Raw genomic sequence first — 6,852 nt, 5'->3', positions numbered from 1 at the left:
GAGAACCAGCTCAGATCCGGCAAATGAGGAGGGACTGATTTTTTCCATGATGGTAGATGACAGCTCATTTGCTCTCAAATGTATTTATATACATCAGGCAACACTTTCATTGCTATCTCAGTCCTAAGAGGTGCAAGATAGTCATTGTCATAGATCCCTACAGGCCAGGGCTTCCTAATGGTCAACTCGGCTTTGCTGCCTGTTATAGTCATTACATCCACCATGCCTCTGATGGTGAATATTGCAACCTGACCTCTGCTATTCTGGAATGCATTTATCCTATCTGACACTAAAGAACCCAGTTCTATACCATTATCCCCTAGTGATCATCCTGGCCTACAGGAGAGAGCCACCCCTAAGCTTCTCGATGATGCTGGGTACCCTGTTCTTCATTGCTTTAGTGAAGAGTGTGTCCTGTGGGCCCTCCTGTGGAGCATGGTCAGCTGACGGTTTCTCTGGTCTAACATAAGTTTATTTTAGCACATCTATTATGACTCGGACTCCTGGCCCTTTATTCAATATTCTGTCAAGGCAGTTCCAACATCTCCACCTCATTGTACTGTAGGCCTACAGTTTTTCCAAATTTCAAGTCATTCCAGCAGCATATTAGGACAAGTTCTAGGTGTCTATATTAGTCTGTTTCTGTTGCTTATAACAAAATACTTGAAACTGGGTAATTTATAAAGAAAACAATTTATTGCTTACAGTTTTAGAGGCTAGTAAGTCCAAAGTCCAAGGAATACTTGTAGTGAAGGCTTTCTTTAGTGGTGACTTCAATGACAACAGAGTATCACATTGTGAACATGGTGTAGCAGAGAGAGCAGAGAAAGACAGACTCCTCTCTCTCTCCTTTTAAAGCCCTCAGAACCACACCCCTGACCACCATTTTTAATCCATTCATTACTGCATGGTAGGATTTCCCACCCTCTTAACAGTCACAGTGGGGGCCAAGTTTCTAATACAGTAAACTTGGGGGGCACAATTCAAGTCTCAGTGAGTTTTGGGGGGACATAATTCAATCTGCTACAGTGTCCTTGGAGTTAAGTCCCAAGTCAAAAGAAAATTCCCCCATATCAACAAACTTTCCTGTATCCCACCTTGTATTCTGCCCTTCCCCCTATCTCCAGTTGCAGGGGATTGAATGGCTCCTCAAGTTATTGAAGCTTGATCCCCTCTGTAATTGTTGAGGGTGGGAAATCCTATTGTAATCGAAAGGCGGGGCCTTGAAGAGCTGATTACAGTGTGAGGATCTGCCCTAGAGGATGGTTTAATAAGTTGATGGCTTAATGGTGTGGTTCTGAGGACTTGAAAAGGTGAGTGCAGGGCCAAGCCCATGGTGCACTCGGGAGAGTGTGGCGCTGAGAGTGCAGCAGCGCTCCCGCTGCAGGTTCGGATCCTATATAGGGATGACCGGTGCACTCACAGCGCTCACTGGCTGAGTGCGGTGTGGCTGGTCTCAAAAAGGAAAAAAAAAAAAAAAAAAAAGGTGAGTGCATAAGGAGCTCTCTCTGCTCCACCATCTGCTATGAGACCCTTCTGTCACTGTCACCACCAGCAAGGTCTTCACCAGATGTGTTCCCTGGCCTTTGGATTTCCCAGCTTCCAAACTTACACAATAAATTTCATTTTCTTTTCAAACTACCCAGTTCCATGTATTTTGCTATAAGCAACAGAAATAGACTAATACAGAAAATTGGTAGTAGAGAAGGTGGGTGTTGCTTGTAACAAATACTTGAAAATGTGGAATTGGCTTTGCAACAGGGTTTTGAGGAGAGGCTGAAAGAATTTGGACTAGCAGTCTAGAAAAAGCCTTGATGCTGGTGAAAGTTTAGAAGACAAGAAAATTAGGGAAAATTTGGAACATCTTAGAGACTGGTTAAATGGTGGTGAGCAGAATACTTACAGAAATACGGTCTATAAAGACCAACTAAGGACGTCTTGGGCAGAAATGAGAAGGAGTTTATTGGAAACCAGGGCAAAGATCACCCTTGATATAAATCTGCAAGGAACATGGCTGTGTTGGGTCCATGCCCAAAAGTTTTATGGAATGTGGAACTTCAAGGTACTAACCCAGGGTATTTGGCAGAAGAAATTTCTAAGCAGTCAAGCATTCAGGAAGCTGCATGGCTACTTGCAAAATAGTCTATGCTGAGTTATGGCAGAAAAAGCATAATGTAAAACCAGAATTTATAATTCAAATGAAAGCAGAGGGCAAAAAATTGGAAAATTTTCAGCCTGTCAACAAAAGCAAGAGTGTAGCCCAGCAACCATTGACCAAGGATATTAGAAGAAAGCAGTTATAAAGAGAAGGGGGAAAAGACCTTGAAAGCACTTCAGAGTCTTCCTCTTCAATTACAGGCCCAGAGGGCAGGGAGACAGAATGGTCTTGGGGAACAGACCAGAGGAACCCTCCGTGAGCTCACCGCCCAGAGCCATGTCGGCAAGCTGCTTCCAGCATCAGCTCCTCAGCTGTTTTGGCTGCTCCAGCTGTGACTAAATTGGCCTCAGGTGTGGCTTGACCTGTAGCTTTGGAAGATAAAAGCCAGAAGCCTTGGCGGCATCCATGTCGTGTTAGGTCTGCAGGCTTGCAGAGCACTAGATCTGTGAAGGTTTGGGAGTCTCCACACCGATTTCAAAGGATGTATGGAAAATCCTATAGGCCCAGGAAGAGATCTGTCACAGAGGCAGATTCACCACATAGTCTTTGCTAGAGCAATGCCAAGAGGAAATATGGGGTTGGAGTTGCAGCAGAAAAACCCCACCAAGGCCATGCCTAGTGGAGCTATGAGATCGGGACCCACCATAGAGACCCCAGAATTGCAGAGCGACTGGCATGCAATGCCAGCCTGGGAGAGCTGAAGCATGACCTCAGACCAGGAAAGCCATAGAAGTGGAGCTACCTAAGGACTTGGGGACCCAACCCCCAGACCAGCATGCAGAGGATATTGAACATGGAGTCCAGGTACATTATTTGCCAGCTTTGAGATCTGATGCCTGCCCTGCTGGTTTTTGGACTTGTTTGGGACCTGTTACTCCTTTCTTTTGGCCTATTTTTCCCTTTTTGAACAGGAATATGTACCCTATCCTACCATTGTATTTGGCAGTAGGTAACTTGTTTTGATTTCACAGATGGGACCTTGAGACTTTGAACTTTTGAGTTAAAACAAGTTAAGATTTTGGGGATGAAATGAATGTATTCGTATGTGAAAAGGACATGAGTTTTGGGGGGCCAGGGACAGAATGCTTTGGATTGAATGTCCCCCCAAAACCTATTCCCCACTGTAACTGTTGAGAGTGAGAAATCCTATTATGGTAGTTGAAAGGTGGGGCCTTGAAGAGGTGATTGGATTGTGAGGACCGTACTCTCATGAATAGATTGATCTATTCTTGGAATAATGAGAGCAGTTCTGGTGGCTTTAAAAGGAGAGTGGGAGGGCTGGCCCCGTGGCGCACTCGGGAGAGTGCGGCGCTTGGGAGCGGAGCAGTGCTCCGGCCGCGGGTTCGGATCCTATATAAGGATGGCCGGTGCACTCACTGGCTGAGTGCGGTGTGGTCACAAAAAGGACAAAAAAAAAAAAACAAAAAAAAAACAGAGAGTGGGAGCTGGCCAGTCAGCATAGTAGGGTAGAGCACAGTGTTGTAACACCAAGGTCAAGGATTCGGATCCTCTTTACTGGCCAGCAACCACACACACACAAAAAATTAAATTAAAAAATAAAATCAAGAAAAAAAAGGACAGTAAATGAGGAAGTTAGTCTCTCTGCTCCACCATTCTGCCATTTAAGAACCCCGTGTCACTGTCACCACTAACAAGGCCTCACCAGATGTGTTCCCTGAACTTTGGACTTCCCTGCCTCTGAAACTGTAAGCAATAAATTTCATTTTCTTTCAAATTACCCAGTTCCAAGTATTTCTGTTATAAGCAACAGAAACTGATTAATATACTGGTCCAACACATTCAAGTTCAATTCCACTCATGTTCTCCCACTTCTTGTTGCTATATATTAGCTAGGTCCTGCAGCTCTTTTGGTGAACCCCTTTCTTCCCAAAGCAAAGATAGTACTTCTCCAAATGGGCCATGCTAAAAATCCTAGTTTTAGTTTAGAAGCAATAAGGAAGGTGAGGATAGATTTCCAGGAGGAGAGAAATTGTTTTGTGCAGCATCTGCTTCAAGTGAAGCCTTTATGTGGTCATCTGAAAAAGGGGGCGCTTTATCCTCTAGTGGGGGGTAGTGGGCCACTTATGCCATGATAGAGGATTCAGGGAATCGGGGGGTTCAAGGTTCTCAAGCATATCCACTCAGATGTCCCTATCCCAGATCACAGAGCCCCAACTTTTCCCAATCAGGGTCTAGATTTTAGCATTAAGGGGCTGTAAATTTAGCCTTCTTTATAACTCTGCTACTCTGACAATTGGGTAATGGGCCAATTTTCAGCACAGTCACTGACTGCAGGAGATGAAGGTCTCTCAAAGCACTGCCATGAGGGCCTTTCTGGTTTTAACACCTGGCCCTGAGTTGACAGATGCTGATCCAAACCTGTAATTTTCTTCCTTCGGCCCATCTATGCACTTAACAAAAAACAAACCACAGTCCTTATAATGACCATTGCCATCTTTCAAATGCCAGCAATGTTATATAAGCCAGTGCATCCCCCTTTACTTGCATCCAATCCTAATTCACCACAGGTGAGAGTCTTCATTGTGGGCTACAGCGTTGCAGGGATTCTCCCACCCCAGCTGTGTTTACTGTTACCATCACGTAAGTGATCCAATCAGCAATCCCATCTTGAGGATCTGTTTTGTAGGACCATTTTTTTGACCAACTGCTTTAGTATGAGATTTCCCAGAAGCAAAAACTCTGAAGCATTAATTCAGCTGAAGAACAGCCGGCCTTCTGTATCCGTGTGTTCTGCATCTGTGGGTTCAACCAACTGCAGATCAAAAATATTCTGAAAGAAAAATTGCATCTGTACTGAACATGGACAAGTTTTTCTTTTTTTTCTTGTCATTAGTCCCTAAACAATAGGGTATAACAACTATTTACATAGCATTTACATTGTATTAGGTATTATAAGCAATCTAGAGATGAGGAAAAGTATACTACGCTATTTTATATCAGGGACTTGAGCATCCGTGGATTTTGGTATCTACGGGAGGTCATGGAATGAATGCCCCATGGATGCCGAGGGACAACTGTAGTTTATTTGGGAGGTGATCCCAGAAAACACCAGTAAGTGAATGAAGAAGTGAGATAGGGAAGGCAGCCAGTAGAGGGTGCATTATCAAGCAAGTTACTACTATGGGTCCCTGGAGCTTACTCCCTCTGCGGAAATCTGGGAGCTAGTGTAGAAACTGAGCCTTGGAATATTCCACATAAGGAGCAAGATTGAGGACTGCTGGAGAGGGGAGAATAAGATCTTAGCACTTCAGCCTGCCAAGCACAGGCAGAGTGGGCTCCAACAGTCAAAAGAAGCCCTCAGACAAAGACTCACAGATGAGATGAGATGGAAGTTACACCAGACTGAAGTGGAAGTTACATTTACTGTGATGGGAAGGCCTGAGGGAATGGGCAGGGTACCAATGGTGGAAAATCTGGGATCCTCCTTAGCAGGCCCTGAACACCCATTTTTCTCTCTAGCCCCGTGCAGCTAGCGACAATTCTGCTCAGCCTCTTAGCCACCGTTTGTAAATTCCCCAATACTTTGAGGAATTGACCTCTTTAGACCTCCCTTTTCTTTTCTTGGGGATCTTAGCCCCTCAAGTCATTGCCTTGGTAGTTCTGCAATGTTTTGAAACATGCATTTTACATTTTGTCCAGGTTTTCTAATTTTGCTTAGTAAGGGGGTTTGTTTGGTAAAGTTATCCTGCCATTGCTAGAAGCAGAAATCCCAGCCACACAGTATTGAAGGAGAGAAGAATAAGCATGGGAAGGGTCCTTTGGGCCTTGTTTAAGCAAAAAACAAACAAAACAAAAACTTGATGCTTTATCCGATACAGCAAGACTTTAGATTTTCATTCTGCATGTAAATTAGCAACTAAAACATTTGTAAACCCATAGCCCACCATAAATTTGGCAAGTGCCATGCATGGAGTAACTTCTGCTATGCTGCCTTCATAAAATACTTTGAATTGTAAGTTCTAGAAGATCTCCCCTCATGCATCTCACATCCCTCTGAAAACCCCATGTTTCTAATCCCTGAGCCCTAATCAATAATTATGTAAATTAAGACTCATCTACATGTTGCCTGGTAATTTGAAGGCATTTTCCCAGATTAGGACCCAGAATTCATGGGACAGAGGCAATCTGTCTCCACTGTGCCCTATCAATCTGTGAGCATAATGAAATGGTGGTTGATTTATGCCACTGAATTTTAGGGTGATTGTTATGTAGCAATATGTAACTGAAATAAATTCCTGGGATTACAATTGCTGAATCAAGACATATATTCATTTAAAATTTTGACTCATAATGCCAAATTGCCTCTTACCAATAACTGACTCTAAAAGAAATAGAGAATCTGAATTATAACAAGAGATTGTATTAGCAATAAAAAAAAATTGTACAAAGAAAAGCCCAGGCCTAGATGGCTTCACTAGTGAATTCTACCAAACATTTAAAGAAGAATATCAATCCTTCACAAACCATTTGCAAAAATAGAAGAGAAAGAATACTTCCCAACTCATTATATGAGGCCAATATTAATCTGATACGAAAGCCAGACAAAGGAAACTATAGACTAATATCCTTTATGAATATAGATGCAAAAATCCTCAACAAAATACTAGAGAACTAAATACAGCAACATATAAAAGGATTATACAGCATGACCAAGTGGAATTTATCCCAGGAAT

The sequence above is a fragment of the Galeopterus variegatus genome, unplaced genomic scaffold (assembly GCF_000696425.1).
Source record: "Galeopterus variegatus unplaced genomic scaffold, G_variegatus-3.0.2 Scaffold2522, whole genome shotgun sequence".
In the NCBI taxonomy this organism is placed as follows: domain Eukaryota; kingdom Metazoa; phylum Chordata; class Mammalia; order Dermoptera; family Cynocephalidae; genus Galeopterus; species Galeopterus variegatus.
Note: the sequence above shows the minus strand (reverse complement) of the source record.